Source organism: Dermacentor albipictus, chromosome 5 (assembly GCF_038994185.2).
Source record: "Dermacentor albipictus isolate Rhodes 1998 colony chromosome 5, USDA_Dalb.pri_finalv2, whole genome shotgun sequence".
In the NCBI taxonomy this organism is placed as follows: domain Eukaryota; kingdom Metazoa; phylum Arthropoda; class Arachnida; order Ixodida; family Ixodidae; genus Dermacentor; species Dermacentor albipictus.
This window is the reverse complement of record NC_091825.1, coordinates 91,525,624-91,550,655: the sequence shown is the minus strand read 5'-3', so window position 1 is coordinate 91,550,655 and position 25,032 is coordinate 91,525,624. Positions and strand designations below refer to the sequence as shown.

Here is a 25,032-nt window from a genome sequence, read left to right as displayed (position 1 = left end):
TGTGTTTGCCTTGGCGATCCGCACTTTCTGTGTTGCTGACGACGTCGTCTGTCATTGCCATCGGCAAGTAATGGTCGTTGCGTGGTCGCCAGACCACCTCCTCACCCACAGCATCACCCTAGCCATAGCGTGAAAAATGGCAATATGTTTTCCCACCACGGCCACTGTGATGAGCTCTGCGACGTTCATAGCACTGCATGGTCTGGTCATTTCACTTTAGATACTCTGGCATTTGTCACGAAGGCGCTCAATTTTTCATCAGAGGCGCAGTAGTGGTGAGAGGAGAGGGGGCAGGGGGGGGGGGGGGGCAGGCAGGAACGTTTCGTTAATTTTTACCTTTGGGTTCTTCAACGTGGACCAAAACCATGGTATGTGTGAGCGTTTTTTTTTTGCATTCCACTTCCATCGGAACGCGTTTGTGTGTGTGTGATTTTTAGGAAGAGTGAAGGGATAAGTGCAGCGCCATAACTGACTCTCAGGTGAGGTCACTTCAACAGCACTGCACGAGGAAAGGGAAGTGGGGTGTAAAAGAAGGGAGAGAAATAGGTAGCCGAGCGGGCAAAAAGGAAGGTGGCAAGAAAAAAAAAGCATATAGTAGCGAATGTCCGTTACCGACCCCGCGACGTTGTGCTCCGCAGCGCAACTCCATACCCACAGAATGACCGTGATGCTTATCCTCTTCTTCCTTGTCCTCCCACCGTTTCGCGCTCGTCTTTTTGTGTTGGGTGATCTCAACATGTTCCGCAGAATACGATAGTTGTTCCAAGAAACATCTTTCAACGTCACCATAATATTTGGCACATACCTACACCTCAAAACAACTATGCGAAACAATCGATCACTTTTACTCTCCCAGCTCTGCTCAATAATTTTGCCAACAAATCTGTAGATGTGTCACAGTTGTCCAAAAAAACAATGCGAGATCAGTTCCTGTGAACTATGATGCATTTATTTATGTTTTCGTATATTTTGCTCATTAATGTGAAGTTTTCTTTTGTATTTTGCAAAATGCTTATGTTCCATTGTTATGTTCCATTGTGCAATCATTGTCCGTGCATATGTATGAAAGCAGTCATTTGCACGAAAATTGTTTCATAACTACTGCTGCTGCTGCTGTGTAAAGGGGCAGCCACCTCGTCAAGCTACTAATCTCAGTAGCTTTTTGTGGCTGCTCCTTCCTTGTGTATTTGCTTCAAGGAGAATAAAATTCAATTCAATTCAATTCAATTCAATAAAGAAAAGAAAAATAAAGGGCTTGAGAAGTGGGGCAAGCAATCGGCACGCGTATGCATTAGCATTCTACTTCGATGCAAGTCAAAGAAAAGACAGTGACTTAAAAGTACTTGCGTCACTTTCTACAGGCCAATAACCGAAGTGGTGCACAACCTTTGCACCACATGACTTTTACAGACTTTTTTGCGACCTTTTGTATAGCTCCAGGGGGCGTTGCTGGAAAACGAGGCACTTTGGAATCGGCATCTGAAATATGGTCACTTGAAAGTTCCTGCTTGTTCTTTTTTTTTCTTCCTTTTTTTGGCAGGCGCGTGTAGCTGCCGACGGCCGTATTTTATGCAAGGCTTAGATCTAAACACGCCGTAGTGCTTTGGTTCATACCTTTCGAGGCAAAAAGGCAAAACACTCCGCAAGCTCCGAACTATGCGCTACAGGTTGTCAGACATTTTTCATTCTTTTTTTATTTGTGAGCAGCCCCTGTTGTGTCCGTGTAGCGGCTTTGCTGAAAGCATGGTGACACTAGACTGAAGTTGCAGCCACCAATAAATGCCAGCTCCCTTTTTGCAGGCTAGTGGTGATGTGTGTTTTGTATACGCTTCCTTTATTATTTGCACGTGTCAATTACAGTTATCTTTCTGCGGGTGCCGCCGGCGCTGCTGTTGCCTTACTGCAGTTCTTTTCTATGTAGTAGCATTCCACGTGCCAACTTGTGAACTGTCCCGGTGTGGCTGATGTAAAGAATTCATTTATTTCCATATTATCCCATCCCTCGGCGCATGTAGTGTATCCGGCACCCCAAGCAGTCTGAGACTACATATAGAAACGACCTTTTCTTCAACTCTTGTTTCATGCCCATCCACATGTCACTGCCGAAAAAAATATTGGCCCCCTGTTAGCTGATGGCCCGGACTCAGGAAGCCGGATTCTTCGTTAACTTACCGCTCTTGATTGTATACTGGACTAAACATTTAGTGTCGTTTCCCTCTTATCGCAGAGCTCCACCGCAGACGGAAAGTAATACGTATACATTGTTTACGTATACAGGCTGCATATTTTGACCGCGACTGGTTATACTGCGTGAAAACACGGCGGGCCTTACGGCGCGCAATCCAGCACCAGCTATCGCCGTCACACCCCGGTAAATTTCGTCGCAATTGCATTTTTGCTTTTGTTTTCTCTCTGTCAAGGTAATCTTATCCATTAGCCACACGCGAAATCATTAGCCCCCGAGGATGGCGCACTGCGTCTTCTCGTCAGAGCCGCTGACCTCCTAAGTGCGAGCTGACAGCAGTGCGAGCAAGGGCACAGGCACCAACTCAAGACGACCCGAAATCAAAGCGCGGCCCGCGGCGGAAAATATAGCATCCGGACACGACTCGCAAAAAAAAGAAAGAAAAAAAGAAACGAAACATTGTATGTCTGCGACGGGCAAAGGAACTTGACCTTCCCGCCGTCCTCTCCGCCCGCTCCATCACAGGCATGACAAACGGCTCCGCGGTGGCTCGACGCCCGACTGACGGCGGCGGTAGTTGGGCGGTCGCGTTTCGTGGCACTATAGTCCCGCCAGCGATGTTGACGGAGACTTGTCCGCACGGCGCGGCGTTCATGTCGTTCACCCTCGACGCCCTGGGCGCTCGACTTTCGCCCGCCGTGTCATTGGCGGCGCAACGAGACACTCGCCGCAAATCTGCTGCCCGCGTGCTTACTCGTTCCCCGGCACGGCTCGCACGTAATCTTTTGAAACGTGGTAGGTGAGCTTGTGAGGTGCTTCATATATAGTGGAGGTCAGCGAAGCACTCTCGGCGTCGTCAACAGCGGTGCCAAAGGGGGAAACTCTTTTGATGGGCCACCGTAAGACACTTAGGCCTATGTTGTGGACGTCTACCTCGTTCTTCGTCTAGCGAACTGTATACTCTCGGTTAACGTGCATTGTACAAGTGAATATCGAGGTTAAACTGTAGTAAGTACGCCTTTTCTCAGTGTCCATTTAACTTGCGCGACTGAGGTGTTATCACATTCGCAGGCGCTAAGGATAATCTATAAAGACAGCAGCATTCCGGGCAAGTTGGTAATCCATTACTTAAACGCATGCGCGGTCTACACTGCCTCCCATGTATAAACTCGACGCAGTGGCACAATAAACTTAGTTGAAAGTTTGCGCTTGGTGTGCCGTTTTTTCTCACGTCCGTGTTGTTTTTTGTCGAGCAATATCATTTGAGTAATAATTTATGAAATGTATATAATCTCACAAACTTCATTAATATACAGCTAGTACATAACATAACAATGAGAATAGTACCCATTTCTAGACTGCATGCAGTAATTCGAAAAAAAAATTTAAAAGTGCACGAACATTATTCTGTTCACTCTGTTCGATATAGGTGTCGCGAGGGTAAACGATATCACTCGAGATTGTTGGCAGTGCGATATCTCCAGAAACCGTTCTACGACGAGTTGTTTTTTCTTGCAGTGTAACAAAAATAGAGCCAAAAAATATTAAGTTCTAACTTTATTCCTTGCCTGTGCATTGTATACCGGAGGTTTTATTGCAATGGGCAATTATATGGACACTCCAGGGGCATTTTTGCTGTCGTCACCGCCATCGCCGTTGCCGTGATGTTTCATATTAAATCCACGGGCGATAACACCGCCGTCGCGCGCCTTATGCTGTATGTGCGATTGAAAGCGTACCAAGGATGAGCTGACGATCACGGCTCAATCATGCGTGTGCGAGGAAAGCAGGGAGGAATCGCGTCGTCTTCCGTCGCGTGCTAGGAACCGGGGAAGGAGGAAGTGGACAGGGAGGGGGGAGGGGGACGTTATACTTCGGCAACAACTGCGTATGGCACGGCCGCGCGCATTTTGTCTTGAAACCATTCTGCATGGGCGCAGAGTCTAGGTCGGCCGACGGCTCGTAGCTTTGAGCGTGCTGTGTGGTCGCCGCTAAGTTTGCGTTGAAGTGACAGACAGCACGAAGGTCACTTCACTTGCTGCTGCTGCCGCGATTCCTCACGCCAGCGTTTTGACAGCTAGCATCCGTGGTCATCGAGTGTGATGTGTGCATGTATGGCAGTGCGCGCTGACACCATGCTTGTTAATTTAGTTAGTAAGAGAGTGTTTACAAGTTTATAGGGCCGAGAAAACTACTATCCTTACGTGTTATGGTTGTCTACTAATTTGATATCGCAATCGATGCTTCGCCTTTCGAGCGGACTGTGACATTTGGCTGAGTGAATGTTAAGGTGGGTCAGATATGATTTGTTATTCTTAATCAATTGTCTCTTGAAGCTATTCTCAATTCCTCACGGTATTGTTTAATGAAGTTTCACAGTAGTTTCGACAAATATGCGATGCTTCCGAAATGCGATACGCATGGTTGCTCACCAGTGCACTCAATGCAACAGAAATTCTAGCTGCATTATTCGCTAATTATCTCGAAATATCGTAATTAGCCAACAATTATTTAATTTGGGAACCACTTACATTTCCCTCAACATTCCCCATTTCTGCCAAATTGGAACTTAAGGCAGCATTCAGTCCCGGCAGGACACTCAGAAGCATGTACAACAGCCGCAGAAAACTCTGGGATGTTAATCTAACTTTATTACTATCTTTTTTTTTCTACAACGGTGCTGGTCAACTTGTACACGCGACACATCACCCAATCTGTGTGCAAATTCAGTCTCAGTTCTACGTTTACCTCACCCTGGACAAAGCGCAAACAAATATGCGCTTCGTGTAACACTTCCAATGGGAAGAAAACGAGCATTTGTTAATTAATTTCAAGCCCCTGATAAACCTGTACAATTTGAACGCTTCCTGTACAACACCCATACCATTTCCCATATTTTACGTTACATATAAATTCACTAGTCACCACTGATGATTCTTCTAGGAATCCGGGGAAACTGTCTGCATGCTTAATATAATGTAAATAAACGGAGAGAGAGAGAGAAAAAGATCGAGCTGATATCGACAATATTTTTCTGCTTAGGTGCGAAGCTACAGTTCTTAATATTAATTTCCCCCGCACGTCACCCTTGAACTCTCTCCATCAGCTGTCACTTTACCCTTATGAAAATGACTGTTGAAATGTTGTTGGCATATTGTTGACGAATTGTTGACTCAATAGCCTTTCAACAATACCTCAACAAATATTGAAACCACAGAGCAATAATTCAACAGTAAAGTTGTTGGGCAGTTCACAACAAAAAAGTCGTTGACTAAATTCTGTTGGTATATTGTTGAAGAGTGTTGAGTATTATTGAGCCATTGTTGAGTAGTTTTCAACAATAAAGTCGTTGACTAAATTCTTTTGATATATCATTGAATAGTATTGAGTATTATTGAGCCATTGTTGAGTAGTTTCCAACAATAAAGTCGTTGACTAAATTCTGTTGATATATTGTTGAATAGTATTGACTATTATTGAGCCAATGTTGAGTAATTTTCAACAATAAAGTCGTTGATTAAATTCTCTTGACATATTGTTGATTAGTATTGAGTATTGAACCACTGTTGAGTAGTTTTCAACAATAAAGCCGTTTACTAAAAGTTGTTAACTTATTGTTGAATAAGATTGAGTCACGAGCAATATTGAGTTTCGAAGTATATGTGAAAAACACACGAACATACGTATGTGTGCGTTTTTTGCATATATATGTTGCTTTACTGATCACTTGTCACCATTGCATATATACAGGGTGTTGTTTCACGTTACTTGAACCATAGATGTATATACACGTGTTTCAGCTAACTTTACTCAGAGTTTAAAAATATGCCGATGCACCATAAGACGATGTGACCAAATGCATGTTGCTCACTCTTGTATGTGTTACGCTATTCTTGTATTTTTCCTAAGTAGTTAATTAGTCAAGAAAATTAGCCATTCTGAAGGAACAAAGTTAGGCGAAAAATTCCAATTAGAAAGTTCTAGAGCACTTTGTAAAACGTCCGATTAGGCCATTTCTAACTTTCTATCTATTAAGTGTTATTGTTTTTCAGCTTACTGCGGATGCCCGCGAAATACAAAAAATATCACCTGACATACCCGCTTGCGCGCCGTGCTTGCAGCGCTCTCAAACGAGCATACCATCGAGCAGGGTGTGCTGCCGCTTAAAAGGCGACAGGGCAGTGACGAAGGCGTTGGCTGAGGTATTATAATTGACGCCAGCGACGTGCTTCCCTCGCTGCGGTTCATGATGGCGATAAGCAGACGAGTGTTCACACCGGTTAAATGGTATGTTTTCGATTGTGCGCGGAAGGCTTAGGAGCAGTGCAATCACGACTCGCAGGCGGGCATGTCATGTGGTGCTTTTTGTATTTCGCGAGCATACGCAGTAAGCTGAAAAACACTAATGCTTAACACATAGAAAGACAGAAACGGTTTATTCGTACTTGTTGCCAACTGCTCTGCAACTTGCTAATTGGAATTTTTTTCCTAACTTCCTTGCTTCAGAAGTTGGTTAATTATCCTTGACTAATTAGCTAATTAAGCAAAACACAGAAATAGCGCGACACGCTACATACCAAAGGGAGCAACATGCATTTAGTCGCGTCGTCATAGAATGCATAGAGTTTACACTCGGCCTAAAGTTAGCAGGAAGAAACACCCTGCATATATATATATATATATATATATATATATATATATATATATATATATATCAGGGGCGTAGCCAGGGGGGGGGCTTATGGGGCTTCAGCCCCCCCCGAAATTTTTTCGTGCTGTCCATGCACCGCCGACCAAAGCGACCCCCGGCGCCGGAAATCACTTTGGATTTTGTCTAGAATGTCTTTTTGACGCTCGAAAAGACATTTAACCGCGAAGATTGCGAACTCGGGCTGGATTTTGTGGCAACGCCCATGCACGCGGAGTCACATAACGCCAAGCAGTCCCATTCGAGCACAAAGTTTCAAGGGCGCTTTGATGGTGAGCGGGCTCGCCGCGGCATCTCACTGAGGCCACGGAATCTATGGAGCGCATGGATATCAATTGCGAAACTTTATGGGTACAAATGTCGTAAGCTCTTGATGTGAAAGGTGCATTGACATTTCAAAAGTTGTGCTTTAGATTTTCAATTGCGGAACTTTGTGGGTTTAATGCTGTTATAAACATTTGACGCCAAAGTTCCATTGACTTTTCTAAAGTCCTACATCGGAACATACAACGAGACAAGCCAAATCAACACACTAGAAGACGAGTTGACAAAGCACGCAGCGAGGTCCAATGAGACGAAGCGTTGGGGTGGTTCATTCGTGCCGTCATGTCACATAAAAAAAAATATCAACATTTTCTTTAACCTACGCCAGAACATCCATGTCAAGACACTAAAGCCAGCCAAAGTAACTACGTTCTTATTTATTTTTTCTACTTTGACTTTTATTCGCGAGGACACATTGAGCCTCTTCAATTTTTTTTTGTTCTCGCTACCCTACCCGCGGGCTTTCAGGGGGGAGGACGCTTTCTGGCTAGCAGACGAGAAATAAAAAAAAAACAATGGTCGCTCGCCGCCATCACTGTGGGGACTCGAAGGATTGCACCGCGTTCCTTCAGCGGAACCTTTCCGGAAAGTCTTGTTTCGCCGGTGTAGGATACTGAGCAGTATGCGTATGGTTCTCAGTGGACCAAGCGTCTCATGTTTTCTTCGGTATTCCTTCCGTAGCCCCATTAAGTGCCCGAAGTATGCATTCGATTCTGGCCAACATACTTTCCTATGCGTTTTTTTTTTTTTCATTTCGGTGCCTCCGCCCCACAGAAAAAAACATACATTGTTGCGGCGCAGCGAATTGTCGCATGGTGAAAGCTCGATTTTGATACTTCTTTTGCGGAAAGTAAGGGGCGACGCGACGGTTCAGTTGCCGGATACGTTTATTTTAATATTGCGAAACCAATTATATGGACACTCCAGGCGCATTCATGCCGTCGCCCTCATGTTTCGTATAAAGTCCAAGGGTGATAACATCGTGACCACGCGCTGCATGCTGTATGTGCGAGTGAAAGCGTAGGAGGGGAGGTGGAATGGGTGAGCTGACAATGGTGGCTCAGTCTTGTGGGCGCAAAGGAGAAAAGCGGGGAGCAAGCGCGCCGCCTTCCGTCGCGCGCAATACGTCGGGGGAAGTGGATGGAATGGGGGCGGAATCTAGGATTCTAGGATCTAGGATTGAAAGTGGTTGCATTTGAGAGAGAAAGTTAAATGCTAGTGTCTGTTGGAAACAGAACTTCGATTTAGGGCCTGAATTTCGTTTAAAATATTTTGAAAAATTCGAAAGTTTGAAAAAATAGAAGCACGACGTTTACAAACTAATAGCATGAAGCATAATAGCATAATATCATGAAGAACAGATATTGTGGTTCTGTAAACGGCATCTATTATAACAGTCAAAGCGGACAAATTTGCTATGTCAATTTGTATCTTACGTGAAGTGGTTACGCTGTGTACAAGGGTTCTGCAAAAGCCGTATTTCCACAATACTAAATTTTATTGAGATTCATGTGTAACATATCTATTTTGTCCGCTGTAGATGTACTATTAGATGCACTTCACAGAATTGTGATATCATTTCTGACTGTTGAGTCAGAGTTTTAAACTTGATAGTTTCGTTTCCTGAAAATTTCCGATTTTGGCCAATCTTTAATAAATAATTGACCACCGCAATGAAAAATTCGAAACCAGCAGTCACTAGAATTAAAATTTTTCGTTTAAATGCAACAAACCTCCTCAAATTTGGCGAAGTGATCGCAGGGAAAAACGAATTCCCCTTCTACATGTATTTAATTAGGAGCACCCGAGCTTAAGCTTCCTCTTAAGGAGGAGGCCGAGCTGCAACGTGCTCCCCCCCCCCCCGAACAAAATTCCTGGCTACGCCACTGGCCCCATGTATAAACACACACATATATATATATATATATATATATATATATATATATATATATATATATATATATATATGGGGCCAGTGGCGTAGCCCCCCCCGAACAAAATTTCTGGCTACGCCACTGATATATATATATATATATATGTATATATATATACGCAGTTTGAGAAGACAAACGTCTCTACTAGCAGTGACAAACAACCGATGATTGGACGCATCCTGCATTTCCATCGGCGTCCATTATAAGGGGGCAGTGCCCTGGCTGTGTGTTAGGAAACGGCATTGCATGCCTCCATGTTAAATATGGTGAAGGTGGCGGAGAACGTTAACAAAATTCAAGTCTGGGGTTTGACGTGCCAGATCCACGCTTTGATTATGAGCCGCACCGTAGTAAGGAACTCCATATTTATTTTCACCATCTGGGGTCCTTTAACCTGCACCGAACGCACAGTACACGGACGTTCTTGCATTTCAGCTCCATCGAAATGCAGCCGCCCCGACCGGCATTAGATCCCAAGCACTCGGGTTATTAGCGCAACACCTCAGGCCACTATGCCACCACGGCGGGTGCGGCGGATAAAGGAGTGAACATCGTTTTTACAGAGTGCGTATCGCTTAGATGTTACCCGTTAGCACGCACAGAACGAAACGAAAAGCTTGGCTGATATGTATGTCATCGTGCTCATATTTCACATGGAGGCCACATTCTTTTCTGTGACGTAGACGGGGTGCTGGCGAATGTGTTGGGAATCTGCTCGGCCACCAAGCAGAATCTGCGCTGCTATACGTTCTCGGTGACAAATCGCACAGCGCAGAAGCACACACACAAATGTTTAAAAGAATGGGACGACAGACCGCCTGCAGTTTGCTGTGACGTCGAAATAAGAAGCACAAACAGCGACGTTTCTGTACTTTTCTGGTCAATAGTTCAGTTCGCATGGTTGCGGCACGCATTACTTTTTTTTTTAAATCCGAACGACGAAAACTGTGCGCGCACAAATTAGCACGGCGTTTGCGACGTTTGAATGTTGCGCCTTTTCCCGCGCAGTCCATTAGCTCCGGCCGGTGCACCGCGTTACTGCGCCAAAGAAAGTAGTTCATCAAAGAAGTGAAGCAAAAAACTTTCATACACATGCAAAGCGCAACAATTGTTCTGTAATAACATGAAATCACAGAATTTGTTATCAAATAGTACAATTTATGATAATATAAGCGTGTATTTGTATGAGTGTACATGTATGATTGCGCGTTTGCGGTGTTGATGCTTGGAGCATTCCGGCGAGTTCGTGTACGCTGTTCGCTTGAAAGCTTCCTGCTTTTCTGCGTTCTTTGTGTGCTTCGCTGTGACATCTTTGGAATATTCCTGCGTGTTGCTCGCTTTTTATGGGCTTGTTGCCTCGAAGATCGCCATGATCGCCTCCGACTCAGCGTCATCAAAGGTGAGTTGATGTTTCGAATTCCCCTTGTTCGTCCATTGCGAAGCGGTGTACGGGAGCCCGGAAATGAGTTCAGCGCCTGTGCGTGTTTTCCACGGGCCTCTTTTCTAGTTTTCATTCCTAGCACTATCCTTCCGTTGCGAGAATTGGTTGTACAGCACTAGATTTGTGATATATAACGTGGAGCTTTGTTCTGGTTTAACTTTACTCTCCGCTTGTGGTGACGTAAGGCAGCTATGTGGTGCCAGCTAAAACAGGGCTGTTGTACGCCATGATTTCTGATACGGTGTTCGAGCACCGATTGAGTTAGCCTTATTAATGAGCGCATAACAATGCGACCTGAAACCATCCGATCTGTACTGTAATCGAAGATATTTCGTTTGCGCCACGCTAGTACAAGGCGTGTGAGTGAGCTGTAGCAACAAAGGGGGGGTGGGGGTGGCGGTGGGATCAGCGAAAATGTATTCTGTTGCGCTGTTCCCTTCAGGATCGAGTGACACCGCGGTGCTTCAACGCCACTATATGCCACGCCGTGCGGCCGACGTTCGCGCGACCGGAAAACACAGAGGAGGCTGTCTCGCAATAATAAAAAATTTCAAGTGTGTACACGCGATTCTATGCCATACGTGACATACAATAGGGGTGATGCCACAGAGTGCTGCGAAATCACCGAGTTATACGCCTTGCCAACCGCGTGTGTTTTGTTTTCCACCTGTTAGCGCGCATTCAACTTTCTTTTTTTATCTTCTCCGTTCGGTGCCATCGAGTGCTTCGCCCAAACGGCTTCGCGTAGGTGCTCTGCATTCACGGAAAGGCAGATTTCATGGCACTCCAGGTCCTACTTTACTGGGATAGAACATTAAAGAAATATAACAGCGTGAAATTTCAGCTTTTCGCACTTTAGTAACTGATTGATGTAACAAAGTTTTAAAATCAGTAAAGGAACGAGATAAATGCCTGGCATATATGCCTTGTCGTCCCACTGTGTTTCGAGGCGGCATGTATATGTTATCGGCAACATAAACATCAATAATTAGCATTGTTTCTTGTGACCATAGAAGTAGCTAGTTATGTCGAAAAGCCATTTTTGCTTTGAATCCGAGCACTACACAGTGAGCAGATTGAAAGGGGAGCGCATCGTTGTGAACTAAATGACGACGCTTTGCCACAAACTTGGAATAATGTTTTTTGTCGAAAGAGCAGGTCTGTGAAATTCTTTCTTTGAGTGTAAGCAAAACTTCAGTAGCATCAGGTAGACGGGGAGTAAAAGAATGTAACACTGGGGCCTTATATGAAGGAGCTGCCTTTAATATGTGGCCATAACAGTTAAGTAGATGCGTGGAAATAATTTTTAATATAAGTAGAGGAATGTGAAATAAATTATTTGACAAGCTCACACTGCCATTGGCAAGAGCAGCCACACTTTCGTGTATTCGATGACTAGTCATTTGTATCCGTCCATTTATGTCAGCCTAATGGTCCATGTAGCTCTTTTGATTGTCGCTTTTGCCGCATCGTGGCTTCACGTTTTAATACTGACATCTTTTTTCAGATTCAAAGTGAGCTGGGAGACGCCCCAGCTGGCACGCTAAAGGTGAATTCTTTGGTCATCCATTCTGTAGCGTCACCATGATCAAATACAGTGATGCCGTGAAAATGTATTGCAGGAAGCAGGAAAAAAAACATTGCTGATGCAACTGCAAGGCATTTGCTCCAGTGATCAATTGGTGCAGAGTGCCTTCTTTAGGAGACATGGTGCCTTTAAGCACTCAGCTGAAAGACTTAACAACTGCACCGGGACTGGGGGTGAATTCAGTGTCACTTGTGAACATATTAAACGCAGAATGTGTCTTTTTCAGTGTATATGCCTGATATGAAACTTAGTGTGGACATTAGTGGTCTACATGAGTGAACATCTTTATAGTTTTACCAGAACGAAGGTATAATGGCCTATGTCATACAGCAGTGCACTGCTAGATGTATCAAACCAGAACAGCAGCACCCTTCGAGAAAGTTGGCTGAAGAACGAGCAATGATCGGGGCTTTCTGCATTTCAAGGGCCAAATTCCAAAAAGATTGATGCCGAGCTGGATGGTGCGAAGTGCCGGTCACCACATGCTCTATCTTGGCATTATGTCTTGTTAAGATACAGAAATTGCATCACTGCTCATAAATTGGAAATTGGAAGGTTGAGGGGAAGTGGAAGGGCTCCCCTCTGGAGCAGCCAGTGCATGCCCTTTGCTATACTGATAATCCTACCGTAATGAGAACCAGTGATGCATGTTAACCTATTACGCAGCCAAGTGCATTCCTTGTTTTGTATTAAGGGGACACTAATGACACCCTAAATGAATTTTAAATAAAGCATCGTCTTAAATAACTACTTCTGTAAATTTCTTGGTAGTTGCTTGATTATTAGAGAAAATAAAGCTCAAAGTTTAATTTTCTGAGTATCGCCCCAAAATCTTCGTGCTGACACCTCATTGTCACATCATGGATTCCAAGTATTTTTTCATACTTTGGTTGTATTGGTTCTGTAAATGTTCCTGACGCTTTTTATTTGGGTTTTTGGAATATGATGAAGAACATCTTTATTTGTAAAAAAAATTGCTACACCTGAACAGACATCTAAATCCATGACGTCACAGCAAGCGGGTGTGGTAACTTCAAGGCAGCACTGCCACCAATCTTTCCTCTTGCTGCTTATACAGTTTACTCGGCCTCTTGTCACGGTATGAGTGAATCTCTTGAATTGTAGGAAGGTCATGTACAGACACATCTAAAATAATTTTTCTCTATAGTGCTTTCATGCCGTAGTTGCTTAGGGGTGTTGGCACAGCTCCGCTAAGCACGAGGTCACAGGATCAAACAACCGCATTTTGATGGAGGGTAAATACAAAACTGCCCAGGTACCTTGCAGCCTAATTTAGTAAAAATTAGTCCAGAGTTCCCCACTATGGCGTGCCTAAACATCAGATTGTCATTTTGGCACTTAAAATGCCAGAATTTAATTAATTTATATTTCTTTAGTGCTCCTTTAAGCTGTAGAATTCATGATCTCTGCAAAAACTCATGCTCAAAGTATTCTCCATAAAGATTAAATAAACAGTAGATATAAGTGTCTATTTATATATTGAATTGTGGTGATACGTGATGACTATTAGAACGGTGGTACAACAAGACAGACAGAATTGTAATACAATGTGTGACGGCACGATGATGCACATCGAGGAAATGACCGAGTCTCCCTAGAAGTCCCTGACATGGGCATCAACTCACTGTCCACAAACTTCTGAGTTCACTCCGTGATCTTGTGCAGCCTGTGCTTTGTGAGTCGATTAATTTAATTGAGGTGGTGGTTGGCACATACTGTCCTTGCAACTTATGTACATTTCATACAGTGGAGTGGAATCCTCACACATTACATCTGGAGCACAGCAAGTGAACATGATGTGTAGTAATCTTAGTAATGATCGACAATCATGTCCCTCTTCGAGCTCCTAATGCTGCTTGCCAACACAAGCAGCAGCAGTTGCCCAAGATAGCGGGAAAGAGATTCATTGAAAAGTGGCATATGCCCAGGGTCGCATACCCAGTCACCCAAGCTGTTCTGACGGTTGATTTTGAACTCTTCCCTCAACATAGCAGCCCAATCTCCCCATTAGACCATGGGCTACCTATTGACACAAATGGATGGGAAAATAGAGACCTGAAAATATGAAGTATCCTAAGAATGGTAATAACAATAAATAGTACTAGATGTGCATTGCTCAAGCTCTTGGGCCAGTTGGTGCATGATGAACTTGAAAAAGGGGGGTACCAGCAAAACAAAGGACGCGCACACACGGAAGAGGCGTTAGACAAGGAGTCCGTGTCTAATGCTGTTTCCTTGTATGCGTGTCATTTGTGTTTCGCTGGTACTCCCCTTTTTCAAGTACTAGATGTTTGGATACTTTGGTTTATTATTCTTGTTTGTGCTGGATTGTTCTTCTGAAACGTGGCATCCGGACAGCATAAGAAGCTTGTAAGAAGTCCAGTTTAGCATTCTAGATTTGCAACAGGTACTTTTTTAATTTATTTGCAGTAGGGCTGTTGTGTGAATGTGCTTGAAAGGCTTAAAACTGTTTTGCTAACATTTACTTAAACGTGCAGGTTCACATAGGTTGAAGGAGTGCACATTGAGAAGGTTATCCTGGCACAGCTTACCATGGCCTGCCATGGTGGACCAGGAAAGTTTGCAAGGGCCTTGCTTCACCATGTGTTCACAGAGGAGGAGCTCATGGGCCATTTGGCCTTTGGAAATAACACCAAGGGGCAAAAAGGGCTCTTGACCCCACCAGGGACAGTGCTGTTATAGGCAAGTACCATATATCCTTTCTGGTTGCATTTTTACATTCACATTTTTTTCTAAAATTATGAACTTGCCATTGGCACAACAAACGACTTTCAAGTAGCCCGTGTCTGCAGTTGTGTGCTACGATAGCCTACTATTTGGAATGACTGTTCATATGATCATAAGTGCGTAATGCCGCCATACACAAATGCTTCTAAAATTTGAAAGCTGCCTTCACTGCTGAAAGTTTTTAGTGGCTCCACCACATAACATGAGCTGCATTGGCGCATTAGCAGTGCTACATGGCTGTCATTGCAAGGAATAGTTGTCTGTGAAGCACGCTCCAAATCTATTGGCATGGACGACATGTTTAATTAGCCTGAAAGTGTTATTCTAATACACGAATTGCGGAGAAGCTATGCTCAAGTGTGGTTACTGCTCAGCTCGAGCAGGAGCACGTTCACCAAATTGCAGAAATAAAAACAGCTCTCCAGGTTCTGAGATGTGAAACAGTAGATTCACCAATTTTAACAGACCACATCGAATTAAGGTTGCTCCTATATTGAAGGAGGTCCATGTGATGCCAGACAGCAGCCTTTTAGCAGAGGGAACCTGAGTGGTGTGGCAATTTTCTTTTGGTTGTTTCAATCAAAGAAACAACATGGACAGAGTTGCAAGCATTGCTGTCAACAGTACTACGTTTAGTGGGCGCTTACTCATTCTAAGCACTTAACCTATGACTCGTATTTATTAACGCACACTTTATCACTTTGTATTCTAAGATATGAAAAAAAATATTTATGTGGCTTTTCCCCATATACTTCAATAAATTGAAAATAGGCTCTTGGGGCCTAATGTATAAAGCTTCTTACAGTCCATCAGACATGTCCACTACTCCCATTCTGAAATTGTTAGAATTGATTCCTGCTTCCTTACTTCACCTACCTGTTAACAGGGTTATTATGAACCATTGCCAAGTAGATTATGGGCTTAAAATAATCAAAAAGATGAATGGGCTTTTCTGTCGCTCTTGTTTAGCCCGTTGAGGGTCACATTTTGGGGAGAAATATGCCTCTCTAATTTAGGAGTTAATATTTTTTGTGGTTTGCAAATGCTCAAAACTTTCGAATTGAATAGTGTCCTATTCAATTTAGTCTTTGAATGGTCACTATTTGTAAATGTGAGTATTCTAATATTTCGAAACACCAATAAAACATGAAATTTGAGCCAAAGTATGGTAAATTTTCACGTCCAATAACATAGTATAGACATAAAACGTAAGAACTTGTAAGAATAGCAGACCAGGCTACATTACTTAAGTAGCTGTACTTTAGAGGCTGTACAGCAGTCATTTATTTTTACTGAAGAGTCCTGTGCATGTGAAGAAACCTTTTGCTGCTCCATTTGTGCTTTTAATAAACAGCTCTTCATAACATAACAATGACAGAAACTTGCAAACATTAATATTACTAGGTTGTGAGCCTCATCTTACATTAATTGTGATATCAGCTGTTCATTATTCAGAAGCTATCCATTATTTGATTTGCTTCTAGCATTATTCGGTTCAGCCTCAAAAATCACTTTTCGTGCACTCTTAATATTTTTATTGCAGATTTAAGTTCTTCAGAGTGACGTTCCGAGAAAATGAAGTGGTAAATAATATTTTTAAATAACGATGAAGTGGCAATACCATTTCAGTATTTGCAGTTTTAGATGTTTTATTTTTTTATGGAGGATAAAGCAGCATAATTTTTTTGTGTAATGAAACTTACAAAAACTTGTGGCAACACTCCCAAATTACTGCAATGACAGACACCAAGGAGCTAAGTGAAAATCAGTTTTGGAGAAACCCATGGAGCGACAGCACTTTAAGAATATTTTCTAGAAGCCTCAGAAGGTTGCAGCACCTCCAGTGGGATGCTAGGCAACACTTTGGCAAATTTTTTCAGAACGTTCCGTCACAGCCACAGATGTACGGCAGTAAACCCTAAAAGGGTTAAAGAAGTCAGTCCTATGGCATATGGCTCTTAAAAGACAGCATTTCTTCGTATCTGTCACATTCTGCATGTTTCATGCTAAGCAGCTTGGTGCACAACTACATGGAATCCTCATTATAACAGTAATTCAATCGTTGAGGCAGAAAACATACTTTGCTGTAAGCAGTGTCTTCTTTAATGTAGAAAGTCCTAAGTCATTGTAAGGTGAGAAGTACATTCCGATTGCATGTGAACTCAGGAAACCTAACTTCAAATGAAGCTACACTCAATTGTAGTGACATGACAGTATTGTATTTGGAGCATGGAAAAGCACAGTTAAATGCTGCACATTTTAATTATGAAAGTTACAAGAAATAATTTAATTGTCAGTTCAGGTTTATTTATGAACAACATGAATTTTTTTCACCATTTTGTTTCTCAGCAAGCAAAGTTCACATCTTCGACATTGAGGATATTCGTAAAGATATTTTGCTACAGTGTTTTGTTCCTCTTTGCCCTTTCCTGCATTTGACACTTAGTGGAGTCCCGTGCCACACAGAATCAATTTAAATGGTCATGCTGCAAAGCTGTACCCGTGGAAAGTTGTAATTAAGCTACACAAATACATAAATCAATTTCATTATAACAAGGGCATATTGCATGCCATTCTTTTGCATGTAGAAGTTGCTTTTTAAAACTTGTTCTGGCTTCTTGTTGTTGCAGGCTTCACGTGTCACAAGTTTCCTGGTACCAACATGCCCTATGTAAAGAACTCTGGCCTCGCTTCTCGCATGGGACCAATAGCCTCTCAAGAGCCCAAGTTGGACAGCTCAAACCAAAACACAAGTGTAGTGCTTTTGTAACTCTCGACATTTTTATGTTTTATGTTAGTCTCCTGAAGGGCTCAATTTGGATTTCTCAAATGAGCATACAAATGTTGTGCCTTTCTATGCCTTGACATTTTTATGTTAATTTTATTTATGCTAATTATGCAAGTCTCCTGAGAAGCCCACATTGGATTGCTTAATCCAGAATACAAGTGCTGTGCTTTGTTATAGTTCACTACATCTTTATGTTAGTTTTTGATATGGTTCCAGTAAGGATAGTGTTTCCTTATTAATATATTTTTTAAGTATCTTAAGTCATTTCATGCCAAACCACCCAATTTTGTCAAGAACTGTTCCACTATGGCAAAGCATTTCAAGTTTGCTTGATTTTGAGTAGGTGCAATAAGAAAATTTTTGAGAAAATTTGCTTTCATACATACACTTGAGTCATTCCAGGGCAACCAACCAGCGTTTTTTTGACCATCACAGATATAGTTGAAACTCCGAACTCTTGCTCCCCATTTATTTTCCTTCGCAAAAATTTTTTTGAATTTTGGCAAAAATTTATTGTTCTTGCCCAGCTAAGCTAGAAGGCACTGATACACGTTTCTTTTGAAAGGGAAATTGTATGATCCAGATATTCAGGTGATGTTCATGTCAAGAGACAAGTGGTGTGACTGCCAAAATTTGCAAAGTTTGAATTTTCTTCTAATGTAGGGAAATACAGAAGGCACAAAATAAATATAAAATCAGACTGGTTGACTTGGGATAGCTGCAAAATATTTCAAGCCTTGTAGGTTCAGTTGATCAGCTAAAAAAACTGAAAGTTCCAATTTTTTGCAAGAAGCTTCGTGTTGAAGGTAAAAAATCAGCTTTGGAGGTTGGCACAAAAGTATGTCGCCCATCGTTACACAGCCCTACATGTCTGCTATGCATGTGACAAGTAACAAAAAGGTATTCTTTAAGTGCAATAAATTATTTTCTCTAATGTTCATTTGTGGATCACACATACAGCATAAATATAGCATAAATATATGAAGCCATGTCAGCTAGCAAGGAAAGATTGTTAATATAATTAGCCACAAAAACTACTCAACAAACTGACTGCCTTTTTTATCATTGCGAAGGCAGGTGACGTCAAGCGCTGCAGCTGCAGTCTCAACTTGTATTTTTTTAACATGAATGCAAAAAGTGGTCGCCAGTGGTGTCTGACCACATCAGACTGAACAAGGCAAATATGACTTTTATAGGTGAACACGTTCTGGCTCTGAAACAGTGGTAGCAAACACCACGAGAATTTGTTCACACTTATGTAGGTTTTCAGTCTTAATTATGAAGGTGTTTTCTACTTGCATCATCATTGGGCTCCAGGGAGCAGGGCACGAAGTGTCCTGCTCCCTCTGTGTTGCATTGCAGTGCGACATGCCCTTTAAAATGCTTTGTATGAACAATATCAGCGCTCTTCCTGGATTTACTGTCTACATAATAGCCGATATTTCTTTTTGTAAACTGCATGAAAGATATCTTTTAACACTGCAGGATTCCCTCACATATTAATACGTACGAGGTCTGTTAGAAAAGTATTTGACTTTTTTTTGCAGACACCTGATGAATATGAAACAAGCGCATTTTCATCAGCCACCCTTGAACCTTTTCGCGCGTGCACGAATTTTTTCCCGCCTGCCAATAGCGTGAATTGCTGGGACGCAGCATTTGAATGAGGTAGTACACGGTGCTCTCGTCGTTTTTTTATTGCAAGGAAAATGGCGGAGCGACTGGAGCAGTGCTACTGCGTCAAATTTTGCCAGAAACTGGGCGACAGCCACGTGGAAACCATTCGGAAGATTCAGACTGCTTTCGGTGACTGCGCTATGAGCAGCACACAGATTAAGGAGTGGTACAACCAGTTTAAAGACGACCACGCATCGGTGGAGTGCGAGCCACGCTCCAGTCGGCCATCAATATCCCGAAATGACCAGGTCATTGCCTAAGTGAACCCTGTGGTGATGCGGGACCGTCGTGTGACTATCCAAGAAATTGTGGAAGAGGTGGGCATCAGCACATTTTATCCACATTCCATTATCACCGAAGATTTGGCCATGAAGAGATTTGCCCCGAAATTCGTTCCCAAGCTGCTCATGGTGGAGCAAAAGCAACTTCGTGTTGAAGTCTCACAGACATGCTGGATTCCACAAACAGTGACCTCAACTTCACGAACACCATAATCACTGGTGACAAGTCTTGTATGTATGTTTATGACCGGGAAACCAAATCCCAGTCATTACAGTGGAAGCATTCCACGTCACCAACCAAAGACCGCTAAGTGCGCATCAACGTTAGAGTGTTGCTGACTGCTTTCTTTGACTCCCGCAGTGTGGTACACCATGGGTACGCACCACAGGGTCAAACAATCACTAAAGACTACTACAGGGATGTCCTCCATGGCCTATGTGATGCTGTGTGGCGCAAGATACCAAAGTTGTCAACAGGAAATTGGCGCATCCATCATGAGAATGCTTTTCTCGCACTTGATTCAGACTCTTTTGGCGAAAAACCAGACTCCTGTAGTTCGACAGGCTCCTTACTCTCCTTATATGGCCGCCTGCGGCTTCTGGCTATTTCCCAAAATCAAGAGGCCATTGAAAGAAGCACACTTGCAGACAAGAGAAGACATTATGGCTGCAACGACAGCTGAGCTAAACTCCATTCGGAAAGAGGCCTTCTCGGAATGCTTCTAACAATGGCAGCACCGCTGGGAGAAGTGGCTGGAGTCCCAAGGAGACTACTTTGAGAGTGATTAGGTTTCCAACGCTCCAGTTATCCCAGTTTTTTTTTTCAGCCAAAGGTCGGATACTTTTCTAACAGACCTCGTATTGATATTTTATGTGTAATGGCTGTATGGTTTACCTGGCCCACACCAAACACAAGCCTCGTTGCGTTAGAGCATGTGTCCCTTGGCAATAAAATGCAGACACTAACACCGCTTCTCTGTCATCTGTGTGGAGACGAAGCCAGCTTTGTGGTCTGCATTCCCAGCCGGCAAGCAGTGCGCACATCCGAGAAAAGTCGGTGCTGACAAAATTTCAAAAAAGAATTTCTCGCATTTAAAAATAATGCCTTTTTTAACTTCACACATGCATAGCAGACATGTAGAGCTATCCAATAATGTATCACATACTTTTTGGCCAACCATGAAAGCTGTTTTTTCCTTCAACATGAAGCTTCTTGCAAAAGATTAAAATTTGTCTTTTTTTACAGGCGATTAGCTGAACCTTCAAAGCTTCACATTTTTTTGCTATACTATGTCACCTGGGCTACCATTCTGTATTTAATTTCTGTCCTGTGAATTTTCGTTACGAAAAAAAAAAATTGCAATTTGACTCATTTTTGCCGGTGCCGAAAGCAATTGAAGTATTCAAATATTTTAAAAATTGGCTATTTTGGCAGTTGCATCACTTCACCGTATTTCCACGCACACCATTTGAAGGCCTCGATCAATACAATGTGCATTTGAAGAAGAATGTTGATTGATGTCCTCTAGCTCAGCTGAGCAGGAAAACTAAACTGTCACCAAAGTGCTACAAAATATCTGGCAAAAATAAATAAAAGTGGGTAACGAGTTTTGAACTCTAGTAAACATATAGTAATGTTTCAGCTATATGTGTGCTGTCAAAAAAACGCTGGTCGATTCGGCATGGAATCGCACACCTGCAAGTGCATCTGTGCCATTGTCAGAGTTCAATAAAAACTGCATTTGACATAACTTTGTAAAAATAACTTATTGCTTTCTAAAATACATGAGTAAAATTAATAGGTATAAGTCGGCTTAAATTTAAAATGCAACGAAAGATCTCTGGTAATGGCATGATGTGCCTTTCATGTTTGCATGAAACCATATCTTTTTCTGAATTCTTTCGTTATTTTTTTGTGGCAGTGAATAAAATTGTAATGGAACTCTCACAAGGAGTAACTTTGATTCCAGCACATCACTAATAGCTGTTTTTTTTTCATATAAAAATCTGAAGTAGTTAATATGAATAAGTCGCTTGATATGGAATGACCTGCGCAGGAACGTTATCATGGCAGAAAACACAACTGGATCATGCAACAGCAATGCAGCATAATAAATTGCTCCCATCAGCATCACTTATTGTGATTGCCATGTTTCAGAAGTATGTAACGTTTACCGAAATTGGCACATACCATTCAAGCAACAAATAAGGATTGTACAGTGATCCTTTTTTCAGTTTTACAGATCTTTAAGTTGTCTGTGCCAGGTAGCATAATTTTTTTTCTTGAGCTGGATTATTCAGAGGTGGACATTACTAGCACAAGAAATGGAAACATTAAACTGATTCTCATAAATTTATTAATTCACTTATCACATCACGGCACATATTTCAGTTTGCAAATTGTAGCCAGTGATTTTGAAAGACATATTCACTTGAAATTAATTTCCAGGATGACACCAGTTGCGAAATTTTTCCATAAATGTGAGAAATACATGGGCATTCCGGTTACTTTTGTGCTTCAATGCATAACAGTGCGTTCTGTTAAAAAAAAGTAAGTGCTACAGCAGTGCATTTCTACAGCCAGTTTGATGGCATGTGTCTCGTTACTGGTGTCATTCTGGAAGTTCGTTCTAAGTGCATACACCTTGTAAAATTACCGTCTACAATTTGAAAAGCTTTATTAGGAACTGAGTTTTTCTTAATCAGCTGACTATGGTGTCTTGATTTCTCATGCAAATAATGTTTGGCACTCTGTATCTAGAATTATGTTAGCTGCAACAGTCCGTCTTTAATAAATTCCATGAAACTTAAAGATAACCACCCTGCATATCAGGTCTCAGTTGAGTGCTGTGGGCTCAAGCAAATCGTGCCATGGTAATAGTACCACTGGCTCCCAAATAGAGAAAGGAAGTGCCTTTTTTTAGTGCTCTTATTAACAGTCATGTCAGTCTGCTTCTACATTTAATTTAGGTATTTATTTTTAAAAATGTATTTCTTTTGAGAAATGTGTTTTACTTGAGGGCCACACAGACTACATCTTCAGTATTCTGTTTTGTTATGGTGTCAAGCTGCAGGAAGTTTGTACTGTGCAATAGTTTTTAAGAAGTTTCTGATGTGCTCAAACTACAAATGGTTGTACATTTACACAGTTGTTTGTTTACAAATAAACAGTTCACCTAGAAAAATGGTTTTTGTCTGCATCAGTTCAGCACTCTTAATATTGTGGAGGTCCATCCACTCTGACAATTGAAAAAAGTGGCATAACAGTACTGCTAGCAGTTTTACAATATGGTTTATTACAGGCGATCTGGGAGCATGCTTTTGAGCCCAGGGTGGCAGAGGCCTGCGATACAAAACCCCTGTATTTAAATTTTATCCCTGCCGTCTCACAGGAAACATACCAACGTGACATCAAAGGTAATTATATGCAACGTAGCTCAACAGTATTTTAAGGAAAGTGCAGGTTTAAACTGCTAAATACCCAGTGGGGCATAAAGGGCTTTCAACATAATTTGTGTTGATGTTCAACAGATCTGCAACAATTCTTCCATGGGCTTTCAATATTAATGAACAACACATTTCAACAACACATCAATGGGCTTTCAATTTTGAGACAACACATCTTCAACAATTCTTCAATGGGCTTTCAACATTGACAAACAACACATTTCAACAATACGTCAATGGGCTTTCAAGTTTGAGCTTCAACAATGCTTCAATGGGCTTTCAACATCGACAAACGACACATTTCAACAATACGTCAATTAGCTTTCAATATCGACAGGCAACACATCTTCAACAATGCTTCAATGGGCTTTCAACATTGAAATACACCATAGTTTCAACGATATGCCTACGATCTTTCAAATTGAGAGGCCACAATGATGTTTCGACAGAATGTCGCGGGCCAATTATCAACACTTGTCAACAATTTCCTCAATGCTGTTTCAACAATTCCCCAATGATCTTTCAAGGTCATTTGTTGACGTTGAACAATGATATCTCAATAACCTTTCAACAATTTTTTTTGTAAGGGTAGGCTCCAGGAATGCGATCGTAATCACGTTTCTGGGCACCGCAGACTCGTCGCATTAACAACATCACTATAATATTTACCAGTACGCGTGCAGGTGACATCTGTTGCTGTGCCCTTCAGCATACATTGAGTCGCACGCCCGGTGCTCTGAAATTCCCGAAAATAGGGAGCCGCGTTTTTTTTTTCCGTGACTGAATCCATGAATATTTAAGCAGTGCCCGGCAACTGTACTATACACCTGCTACTTGCGCGGCAGCTTCGAAGCTTGCGGCAAGCTAGGTAGCGAGCAAGATTAAAAAAAAGAACGCGGGATTTTTGTTCGAGCTACAAGCACTTTACATATGTTGATTCGAGAGCCAGGCTAATAAGTACGTTTTAAGTTATTTTCCGACTGGACATTCAGAGTAATGGTGTATGCTGCTTGGACCTCTCATATGCAGATTTCGGTGCTTGGTTTCGTATTCTTCACGGATGTAAATTGCTCAGGTTTCTCAGGCGTTTTGCAATCTCTTGCTGCTGCTTTGATTGCCGTGAATTTTGAGCTTCGTCTTGCTTTGTGAACTGCACGTGAACGCCATTGGACGGAATAAATTCGACATATATAATGCAGCTGCGGCTTTCCACCTCAGCGGCATTATATAAGTGGGAGTTCGCCAGAACGTGCCTAAGTGATGCAAAATACAGTTTCTGTATTTTAGCGACTTACTTTCTTCCTCATCAGGCTCTATTGTAGGTGCTCTTTCATCACCATAATCATCATCATCAGAAGAGGAACAACTGGACTGGACACCTTTATTATGTTCCCTCAGGACTCGCTTAGCGCGTAGCGGGCGTCTCCCACGTAGGGACCGACAGGGAGTACCTGGCAGTCGCTTCGCGGGCCTGCTGAACAACTTATTGCTGGTCGGCGAGTAGTGAGCTTGTGAGGGACTTCTTCCACTTGTCCGAAGTGGAGTAGGGAAGAGCGTCTATACACTCCCAGAGCATCCGTGCGAGTGTCGCCGTGTCTCCACATGAGGGGCACGTGTCGCTGGGGTACGCGTCCGGATAGAAAACGAGTAATTTGGCCGGAAAGATGCGGCGCCCCAGGTAGAAGTGTTTTGTAATTTCGCTGTACGTAATGAGCGCGTCCCGGTTGTCCTATAGCTCGACGAAATGGGGTTGCCCGAGAATGGCGTGGTCGCTAAGCGCGCACGCAGCGTCGTGGACGATCTCGTTGAGGTTGGGCGGGGCGCCCGGCACCCGACCGAGATGGGCGGAGAACCAGATGACAGTGTGGTGCTTGAGGGTGCTCGGATCTG

At 42.6% G+C, this 25,032-nt stretch overlaps 1 long non-coding RNA gene across 2 annotated transcripts; it reads left to right on the top strand.

Annotated features, from left to right (window-relative positions):
* Positions 1 to 10,368: 10,368 nt before the first annotated feature.
* On the top strand, positions 10,369 to 23,725 carry LOC139059938 (uncharacterized). Of its 2 annotated transcripts, XR_011514525.1 has the most exons (5): positions 10,369 to 10,550; positions 12,100 to 12,141; positions 14,700 to 14,904; positions 17,580 to 17,704; positions 22,998 to 23,725. It is a non-coding gene; the product is annotated as an uncharacterized lncRNA (long non-coding RNA). The 2 variants fall into 2 exon arrangements; XR_011514524.1 differs by lacking the exon at positions 22,998 to 23,725 and having other exon boundaries at positions 17,580 to 21,391.
* The last annotated feature ends 1,307 nt before the right edge of the window (positions 23,726 to 25,032 follow it).